Source organism: Lissotriton helveticus, chromosome 6, assembly GCF_964261635.1.
Source record: "Lissotriton helveticus chromosome 6, aLisHel1.1, whole genome shotgun sequence".
Taxonomy (NCBI): domain Eukaryota; kingdom Metazoa; phylum Chordata; class Amphibia; order Caudata; family Salamandridae; genus Lissotriton; species Lissotriton helveticus.
In genome coordinates this window covers 370,681,719-370,692,893 of record NC_136067.1, presented here as the reverse complement: position 1 = coordinate 370,692,893, position 11,175 = coordinate 370,681,719, and positions in this window count along the sequence as shown.

Genomic DNA, 11,175 nt, shown 5'->3' with positions numbered 1-11,175 from the left:
AAAAAAAAACTATGACTAGGAAGCCTATTCCCAATTGAATTACAAAAGGTATTATGAACGAATCAATGCTGTCACAATGAAGGCGATTCAGGCGGAATACCTCCAAAAAATGACAAAATGGAAAAACAGCAAAATGTTAACTGACGATGAATTCAAATATCTGAGGAAAGATCACAGAGTAACCCCATTCATCTATTTTATTCCCAAGGTCCATAAAGACATGACTAACCCCCCAGGCAGACCTATCATCTCTGCCAGGGGGGGTTGCTGGAAAATTCATCCATTTACATTGACTTTTTTTGCAGGATCCAGTAAAAGCTATGCAGCCAGATTCATCATTGTAAAATCGGCTCGCAAAGGGCCAGATTCTGAGAATCAGGCCCTTTGCGAGCGCTATTTTTGCATTTGGGATTCATCATCCCAAATGCACAAATCGCTATTACAGAAAGCGCAAAATTGCGAAGAATCGCATTTAAGGAATCTCAATTAGAGATTCCTTAAATGCTATTCATGAACCTTTTAAAAATTGCGAATTCGCAATATGGGGCCGCTATTTACCGTGAAGTGTAACTTCGTGGTAAATAGCGAAAACTTTAGTGCATTTTTCTAAGTTGCATGTTACACACACACATGTCCTTTGGACATGTGTGTGCGCAACACCTGTGTACATTTGCATTTCAGGGGTGCTACAGGGTGTCCTTTGGACACCCCTGGCACCCTTGAAATTGCTTCCTTATTTGCGATTCGCAAATTGCCTTTGGCCCATAGGAATGAATGGGGAGTCATTCCTTATTTGCGATTAGCAATTTGCGAATCGCAAATAAGGAAGCTGTAGAAATCGCATTTAATTGTGCGATTTATAATCGTTATTAAGGACTCGCAAATCGGGACATTGATTAATCTGGGGGTTAGATTCTTATGTTCAGGACACTGGGGATTTTTTGTACAAGATTCAAAAAATCAGTTGGAAGGAGGAGTACTGGATGTTAGCACTGGATGTCTCCTCATTATATACCAGCACAGTGCATGAGGATGGAATTGCTGCAGTACAATATTACCTTACAAGGCGATCAGAGCAATTCAAGGACCACAATACCATACTTCTACAAATACTCAGATTTTGTTTGGACAATTGATGAAGCAAAGCTTCGCATATTTTGCGACTTGCTGAAATCAAGAACCTCGTTTATGTGTAACAAAGTAATAAGTGTAAGTCTTACTAACGTTTATATTTAGTTTAAATAAAGATTAAGACGCTTGCCTATATGTTTTACTAAAATAATTTACTCGAGTCACTTAAAATGGCTGCCGCTTGTATTTAGTTACTGCGCATGCGTCAGCCACACTCACGTGTCCTGACGCGTCTGCAGAGTTGGAGGGAAAATTATGCGCATGCGTAATACATAGCTGTGCCCATCATATGGTACTGCTCGTGCCACTGCTCTTGTGCCTGTTTACATGTAGCTAACATTTAGACTGCATAAGTATATGTTATGATGATAAGTTGAAAGTACAACCCTGTGAATGTGATTTCATAACGTTATTTCTGTGTATTAATTTGTTCTCGCTTACTTTTCATGTACCGCGGGGAATGGGGGTCCAAACTGATTGGGAGCCATATTGACGGTCTCTTCTGCGCATGACCAGGGAGCATTGAAAGGTGGCCACTTTGGACAGTGGAACTCAGCCAGCTGGCAGCCACAGTCAAGATGCGCCTGGGAAAGCCACCTCTGCGCTACGAGAACGGCGAATGTTGCTCCTCATGTGTTACAATGTTAATTTTCACTCGTATTTCTGCACAGTTCTCATGAGAACCCCAATCTCTCTAGGCGGTACCCAAGTATGCTAATATAGGCTCAAATTAGCGTGTTCTGATTGGTGTGTTACCCAAATCCTACTTTAGGACCAATCCAAATTGAGGGATTCTGACACTTTGCAACATTGGGGGGTGGTACACCATCCCAAAGGAGTATATCTACCCTGGGTTTACCTAGGGAATTGTCCGACTTGTCTGGTTTAGCTGACCTGTCGCTGACCCATCGTACTCAATAGGTGACTGAAGATACAGAGAGCTGCAGAGCACTCTGTCCGAAATTGACCATAGACTAAGGTTTTACTGAACCTTAAAGTGCTGGCAAAGCACTTTGCTGGGAGTTCGTTGACCCAATCGGGGTCTTGATCGATAGCTGCAGAGAGGGTGGAGCGCAGGCGTTGCTTCCAAACTGCGGGTGCGGTCCTGTCCTGAGCGGTCCTGTCCTGAGGGTTTGCTGTCCTGTCCTGAGGTCCTGTCCTGATTCCTAATCTGAGGGTATCCTGTCCTGTCCGGGGTGTCCATTCTGCACCTGCTGTCCTTTGAGGGGTATCCTTCCTTGAGGGTTTCCTGTCCTTAACTGACCCGTGGCCAGGGTTTGGTTTCCACACCAGTCTAGGTAAATACTGCTCTAAGTTCCTTTACACTTGCACCTTTCTATATTTCTACCTTTTGCTATAATAAAGTGACACCTTTGCATATGTTGATTTTCCATGCTTTTACCGCAAACTATTGAACGAAAGTCATCTGCATATTTTTCATGATATGTTCCCATGTCTCTCAATCTTTTAGAGATTATATTTTGCATTGCTGTTTGTCATTTTCTGATATGGTCTAGAACCTCCTTACCTAGACTGTTTAAAGGTCCCTTTACTTTAAGTTTAGCGTGTTACTCTTTATAGGCCCTCCTATAGTAACCCATGCATAGTCTGTCCATGCTTAAACATTTCTGAGATTATATAGTATTTTCCCAATTGCATTTCATATTGCATTTGAATGGTTACCCTGTCGTTATTTCTCTATAGCTATATAATTTACATTATTTTGGTTATTGATTGCCTCATTCTAGTGTATCTCATGCTTGATGATAACGAACTTTAGATAAACATTTTAAAACTTCCAGTTGTCCGTGGTCATTTAAACAATATTGAATGTTATTTGAAATTTGCATTTGCTGCCTTTCCTTTTACAGCTAGGCCCCTGATCCATTGAAGTCATAGGTACCCGTATCGGTGGATGGTAAGTCGGGTACACTGAGTCATAACAAGTAGCGAAGCACACACAATTGATAGCAGCCCGTGAAGTCGCCTGGTCAATGAATAGTGTGAATTTAAAGTATATGGGCCCTGAAGCCGGAAACGGCGGAATCATTGGCTGGGTGACCTCGCGCGCTCTATCAGTTTTCTGGTAAGCAGAGGTATGGTTAGGGACTAGCTAAAGGTTAGGCAGGATTAGTTAGACTAGTTGAGTCGGAAGCTGCTAGTACATTAATGCTGCTAAAAGAACGGCTGTTCTAAGAGACCTGATCAATCTCTTGTGAATACGCACGAATAATATCTTGTAAAAAAACAATTCATGAATTGTTGTATTGTTATTATTCTTGTTCTTATATTGTTATATGTATTAATCCATGCGTTTGTCAACCGTTTAGTTTCTTGTTGTCCGAACTCCCCGGGGAATTGAAAGGGCAAGTGGTGAATAGAATCCATTGTCCTGAGGTCACAGGCTTAAAGGAAAGTTAGGTGCAGGTTAGGATAACCGGGAAGCACTAACTAGGGTTTTCTGAATACATGTGTGAATAAATGTCAGTAACGAGGTTCATTGGCAAAATTCCCATAGTGGCGTAACCTAGTAAGGGTCACATCGGAAAAGTAGCAGGTTCCTCGGAGCTTGGCTGAAAGCAAAGGGGTCCGCTGAGAAACCTTAGACTCGGAACATATCCCGGAAAGAAGTGGATGAGTTTAGGGGAATAACAGGTTCACCGATGCTAGAGTGAAGGGTAGGCGGAAGAGATCTGCCCGCAGCGCGTGAAAAGTAAATGGAAGTAGTTTACTTGCAGTAAAAGAAATCTTTCTGTCTAGACACTTGAGCACTGTGGCGAATGTGTATTCGTTGTTAAATAACCAAGCACTGAGCACTTTAGAAAGAAAGAAAGAAAGTTTCCGTTACCTTGTGAAGGGAGGGAGTCAGTCGCGAAGCGCCTCTGACGTCACTCCGTGCCGCGCTGGGATTGGTAGAAGCAGCGGGCGGGTAGCGGGGCTGGAATTGTAAAGGAGGGGTGAAGCGCCGAGCAGTGGGAACTGTCTCACGAAGGGGCCGCGCACCCATTGGTCGAAACTATTTGAACGCGTGCACCACATTGGTCGCACAGAATTGCAAGGCGCGTTCTGATTGGAGGTAGCTTTGTAAACAAAGTTGAGAGTAGAAATCGTATGTGGCACTCGTATTGTCCAGAGACTAGACCCGATCCAAGGAACCAAGGGTTTGAGAGGGATCAGTGGAAAGCCAATAGATACGATATTATGTACGGAGGAAAGAGAAAGATGTCCCTTGTAAGTAGGGTAAAGAATTATTTCAAAACGGACAAACCGATTAAATCTAGGGAAGGCGTTGTTGTCCCGCCACCGAATACTCCTGCCTCATTCATGATGTTTGACCGAGGGTACAACACCTGTGTGTGGTTGGAGAATTGGGTGAAGTACACAAAAGATGACGGAGTATTGGCTTTTCCGTTAGACGGTACTTTTAATGGTAGAATTTTATTCAATTTGAGAACCCGCATGAATGAATTGCATCCCAGACCGAGACTAACGCAGTATGAGGCATTAGAGGAATGGGAGATTGAGGCTTTTGAAAGAGAGAAACCCCGAATAGACAAAGGTCTGACCAAATGGTACCCCAGGCTGAAACAAGAGACCAGGGATAAGAGGATGAAACAGTGGAGGCAGAGCATGATTGTTGAGGGTCTGTTTCCTATGATGCCAGCATGTACCCCGTCGGGGGGAGAAAAAAGGACAGAAAAGTGTAAGCATTGGGGAGCTCTTGGAGAGTCAGATGATGAATTGTTAGATGACATCTTTACGAGAAGTCCGCCCCCTTATAATGAGGGAGCCCGAACTTCCAGTACAGGAGAGAACCACCAGCGTCCATCTATTAAGGAGGAGGACAGATCCCTATGTAGGGGGGGAGGGGGCCAGGTATTGCCCTATTTTGAGAAACCCGAGCCCCCGGAGGTACGTAATATATATCCTAAAATGCCCGAGAGCTCAGAGGAAAAATATTCCCGTGAAAGAACATTTTACCCCAGACCTCTTTATGAGAACGAAGAAAAACCAGTAGGATCAGGGGTACCCTTTTTGCAGCCTCCATATGGGGAAGAGCGTAGGTCATTTGGCACGGGAACTTTGTTCCCGAAACCAAATTATGGTGGGGGACCAAGTGAGACGCATCCTACTGCCCCGAGTTTTACGCCTCAACTGACCCCACAGATGATACCTGACCGAACATTAGGAAGAGTGTTAGATGAAAGGGAGCAAGAGGCCATAGCTAAACAGAGGTCAGAAATAATTCAGAAAATTTCCCAGTTAAATACCAGTCCTGAAGCTTTCACTATTCCGGTAACAATCGGACCAGTGGTTCCGTTGTACGGGAATAGTCAAGGAAGTCTGAACCCTCCAGTTATGAACCCGATAATGGCCCCGCCGAGGCAAGAGCCCTTACTAATAGACGATCAGTCCAGTGAGTGTGAGTCTGATGTTGTGTTCTTGGATCTGCCAAACAAACAGACCGGAAAGGGAGTGCAGAAGAGGCATAATCCTTTTGATGCGAAAGAAATTAAATTAGAATCAGCAACAGGGACTAGGAGTGTCTCTTTGGTAACGCCGGAAGAAATTGAAAATTGGAGTCGTGAATTAGAAAAACAGGCTCCGCAAACGAAACCTTTAGACCTCTACAAACTGAGAGTAGAAATAGAGGAATTAATGGCAGGAAATGTGGGGTTAGACAGATTGAATACCTATTCTGAAGAAGAGTTGCTGTTTATGTGTAAAAGTCTTACCCGGAGTACTAGGGTGCTCCATGAAAAACTGACCGACACTGCAGCTAGTATGGGGATAGATATATCAAGATCGAAGCCCTTGCAGAAACCATACCGAGCTGAGTTTTCCGACAAAGATTTAGAAAGTCTGAATGTGTCAGGAAGAAAATTGCAGATTAAAGAGTTGCTTGCAGTTTTGCAAAAATGGGGAGACGTGGAAAGGTGGAAAACGAGGTGGGCACATAAGAAAGAGGAGGCCCGCTCCAGACAAGCTACTCCTGAGTTCCCTCTGAGAGAAGTAGACAAGCCCGAAACTTTATGCCCCATGCGCGAAGTACCCGGTGGGAGGTATGTGCACGTTCCGTGGTCCAGACAGGATATTGTGTCCTTTACTAACGATTTCCCAAAATTGCGGGAGAAGCCAGTTGAATGGTACCGGCAAGTGGAAAGGTTTGTAAAGGTACAGAAATGCCTGTGGAAAGACCTGGATGGGTTTTTCGACATTGTGGTCCCAGTCGATCTATGGACCGAGTGTAAAATAGCTATAGCCTGGCCTAGTGAGGAATACCCGAGAGATGAAAAAACTGGGGAACCATCGAAAGAAGTGATGAGAAAATATGAGCAAGTAATTCAGCATCTGAAACTAAAGGTCCCAGCAAAGGAAACTGATTGGACCAGGATAGACAGAACAACGCAGGAAAGAGAGGAGACAGTGCACTCCTATTATGAAAGGCTGTTACAGGTGTTTAAAACATACAGTGGTATAGATAACATCGAGATGAAGGACATGACGCACTTCATTTACAGGTTTGTAAATGGTTTAAGACCTGAGATTTGTCAGTGGATAAAAGATAACAAAATCTGTTGGCACTCCAAAAAAGTAGATGAGGTCCTGCGGTACGCAAAGTACTGCGAGGACGAGATGGCAGAAAAGAAAAAGGCTCTAAAGGAAAAAGTGATGTGGGCTCAGGTGAAGCTCGCAGAGCAGCAGGAAAAGCAGTTGAGTAACATGGTCAAAAATGCTAAGAATGAAGGCCCTGGGGGAGGGGGAGGAGGCAAGCCCCGGCCCAAAATGAGCAGGGAGGAGGCTAAGAAGAAATTTCCCTGCCATCAGTGCGGCGAAATTGGACATTGGCGTAACGAGTGTCCTTACTTGCCCGAAGATAACTCCAAAACTCCTGATTTAACTCCACAGACGCAGAAAGAGAGACCGAGAAAGACTCAACCACAGGTAAAAACAGTTCAGGTGCCCCGAGCACCAAAGCAAGTATACAGGGGAAAACAGGCAGAGGGAGATGAGATAGAAGTCTGGGAAAGCAATGAGAACAGAAATGCAGCAACTTCGCAGTATCTTCTAAATGATACCTTCCTTCGTGATGACCAGTACTGACGGGGCCTGAGAGGGGAGGACGAGGAGTGCGTACTTGGTGCCTCCTTGCCGGTAGACCAGTCCGGACCATACATTGAAGGAAAGGTTGACGGAAACGATGTCACCTTTCTGTTGGACACTGGCGCTACCCGTTCTACTGTGAGAACAGTGGACGTTCCAAACCTACCCCTCTCGGGAGAAGCCATCCAAGTAGTGGGTGTATCTAATCAATTGATTAGTACTCCTGTTACCAAGCCCATGGAGATCTCAATCGGAAACTTTAAGGAAATGCATAGATTTGTAGTTTGCGACACCAGTCCAGTAAACTTACTGGGACGTGATTTGCTGTGCAAAATGAACTGTACCATCTTTTGCACACCAAAGGGTGTTGAAATTCAGACCCCAGATGAAGACGGCATTTATAAATTAATGTTAGTCCGCCCTGACTCGGAAATTAAACGAATGACCATGCAGGATTTACCCAAAGAACTCCAGGAAGCAGTGAAGCCAGAGGTGTGGGACTTTACTGGGAAAGATGTAGGGTTGATGAAAAATGTGGACCCCATACAGATAGCAATAAAGGACAATGCGGTATACCCCAATACTAAACCCTACAGGATGAATGCAGAAGTGAAAGCTGGTGTTGCTGTGGAAATCAAGAAATTGTTAGAAGGAAACATCATACAGGAGGTGATGAGTAGCCCATGTAACTCTCCGATTATGGGCATTAAGAAACCTAGTGGCAAGTACAGAGTAGTGCAGGATTTGCGAAAAGTTAACAAAATAGTAGTTCCCTGTTGCCCTATTGTCCCGAACCCAGCAGTGATTCTGTATCAGATTCCCTGGGATGCTGAGTGGTTCACAGTGATAGACTTGTGTCATGCATTCTTTTCCATTCCTTTGCATCCAGATAGCAAATTTCTTTTCTCATTTGCCTTCGAAGGTCACGTGTATTGCTGGAACCGGGTCCCTCAAGGGTATACAGAGAGCCCCTCTATCTTTAATCAGATCTTGAAAAAATGTTTGGAAACTTTGGTCTTACCTGGGAACTCTGTCTTAGTGCAATATATAGACGACCTCTTGGTGGCGTCTAAAAGTCATAAGGATTGTGTGATTGACACCATTGCCCTACTGAATCATCTGTGTGAAAAGGGACATAAAGTGTCCCCTGACAAGTTACAGTTTTGTGCAAAATCAGTGAAATATCTGGGGCACCAGATAGAAAAAGGTGTCAGAAAAGTGACATCGGAAAGAGTGAGGATAATTCAAAAGATGCAGTTACCCCGTACTCAAAAAGAGATCAGAATGTTCCTGGGTGTGATAGGATACTGCAGGCAGTGGATTCTGGGATTTGCAGTCCTAGCCAGGCCCTTGATAAAAATGACTAAGAGAGGAACACCCGAGATTGTAGAATGGGATGATGAAAGCTTAACAGCCTTCACCAAACTACGAGATTGTCTGTGTACTGCTCCTGCACTAGGAATGCCAGACTATTCCAAAGAGTTTGCCCTATTCTGTGACACTCGCGATAATTGCGCATTGTCAGTCCTAACTCAAGAACATGGCACAACGAGAAGGCCTGTGGCATATTTCTCTGCCACCTTAGATCCAGTGGCTGCTGGATTACCAGGTTGTCTGAAAGCAGTAGCTGCTACCTGTGCTAGTTTGGAACAGAGTGAGTCAATTGTCATGGGACATCCGGTAACTGTGTATGTTCCGCATGGAGTGGTAATTTTGTTGACCAGAACAAAAACACAGTATCTCACCCCTAGTCGGCTGACTAAATATGAGAGGATTCTTGTGGGTGCTGCAAATGTAAACATTGTTAGGTGCAGTATTCTGAACCCAGCCACTTTACTCCCTGACCCAAAGGATATGGAAGGGGGGGTGGATGATGAACACGATTGCATAGACTTAACTGAATTCAACACCAAGCCACGCCCAGACATAAAAGAAACGCCCTTGCCTGAGCATGACAAAGAATTATTTGTAGATGGTTCATGTCTAAGGCATGAACAAGGAGGCTTGAGTGCTGCCTATGCAGTAGTGTCCTTCGAGAAAATTGAGGAAGCAGGTTATCTATATCACATCAAGTCTGCACAAGTAGCCGAATTGATTGCTATGATAAAAGCTTGCCAAATTGGGAAAAACATACGCATAACAGTGTATACTGACAGTCAGTACTGTTATGGGGTTGTGCATGACTTTGGCCAGTTGTGGCTGCAGAGGGAGTTCCTGACTTCATCGGGTACTCCTATTCGAAATGGAAAAGTTATTCAAGACCTTTTAGAGGCAATCCAGTTACCAAAGGAACTGGCAGTGGTAAAATGTGCTGCTCATAAGAAGAGCATGGACAAGGTATCACTGGGGAACGATTATGCTGATCGAGTGGCCCAATGGTGCGCAAGAGATCGGTATATCGTGAATCCAAAACGAGGGGGGCCAGGAACCAGCTGCCAACTTCAGGTGTTTGAGGAAGTGCCTACATGGGATGAGGTGAAAGAGTGGCAGCAGGCGGCACCTTGGCAAGAAAGAGAGAAGTGGAAGGAAGATGGATGTAGACCAAGACGTGTGGATGGTGTCATTATAGGTCCAACTGGTATGCCTGTGTTACCTAGACACCTACTTAGCGCAATGGCGAGGTTGATACATGAAGGATCACACATTGGTAGGGACGCCATGATTCTAGTGTTCCAACAGACTTGGTACAGTAAGAAGTTCAGGAAAGTAGCAGAGTCCCTCTGCCAGAGGTGCCTGTCATGTCAAAAGATGAACCCAGGGAAGAAGACTGTAGTGGAACTGGGAAAAATTGGGAGGTCCGGGGGTCCCTTTGTAAGGATACAGGTTGATTTCATCACCATGCCCCATTGTGAAGGGAAACGAAATGTCCTTGTCATGGTCTGTTTATTTTCAAAATGGGTGGAAGCTTTCCCTACTCCCAAAAATGACGCAAAAACGGTAGCTAAGTGTTTACTAAAAGAACTGATACCTAGATTCGGGGGGCCAGTCACTATTGAATCAGATCAAGGCTCACATTTTCATAATGACGTCATCGATGAACTCTGTAAGGCCTTTGGAATTGCACAAAAGCTACACTGTGCCTACCGTCCAGAGGCTTCTGGAGTGGTGGAACAAATAAATGGAACTATCAAAAACAGACTAGCAAAACTGTGTGATGCAACTAAATTGAACTGGGTGAAGGCCCTGCCCTTGGTCCTAATGGGACTCAGAAGTATTCCTGATCGCAAAACAGGCCTAAGTCCCCATGAAATAATTATGGGAAGACTAATGAGACAAGCATGGGTACCAGGAAGCAAACTGTTGAGTATTACTGATGATTTGGTACTTGAATACTGCAAGAGATTGGGTGACCAAGTGCGTTCTATCTCTCGCCAGATCGGAGAAGACGCCATCCTCAATCCAACGACTCCTCTCCACAAACTGGTCCCGGGGGACTGGGTGAAGATAAAGAAGCACACTCGGAAGACCTGCCTGGAGCCAAGGTGGGGAGAAAAACGTCAGGTGATTCTGGTTACTACCACAGCAGTCAAGTGTGCTGGGGTTCCGCGTTGGATACACGCCAGCCACACCCAGAAGGTACCACCAGACGAAGTGCCTGAAGCTGAAGGACGCCCAGCAGAGGACTCTGCAGGAGCCAGACCAGAAGTAGCTGACAGCGTACAGCCCAGTACCAGTCAAGCTACAGAATCAGCAGACGTTGGCCCAAGAATAGTTGACAACGAACTACCAGGAGTCCAGCCTGCTGAAGGGGTCCAAGAAGCTGAGCCAGAAGTAGCTGAAGACGAGCTGCCAAGCATATGGCCAGAAGAGTGGATTCCATTGATTGACCTCACTGAAGACCCTATTCGAACTAATGAAAGACTTTGGGAAGGTAGAGAGTGGACTAGTCAGGAAAAGCAAGGCATAGGCGAAGAGCCTCAGAATCTTGAGATTCACATC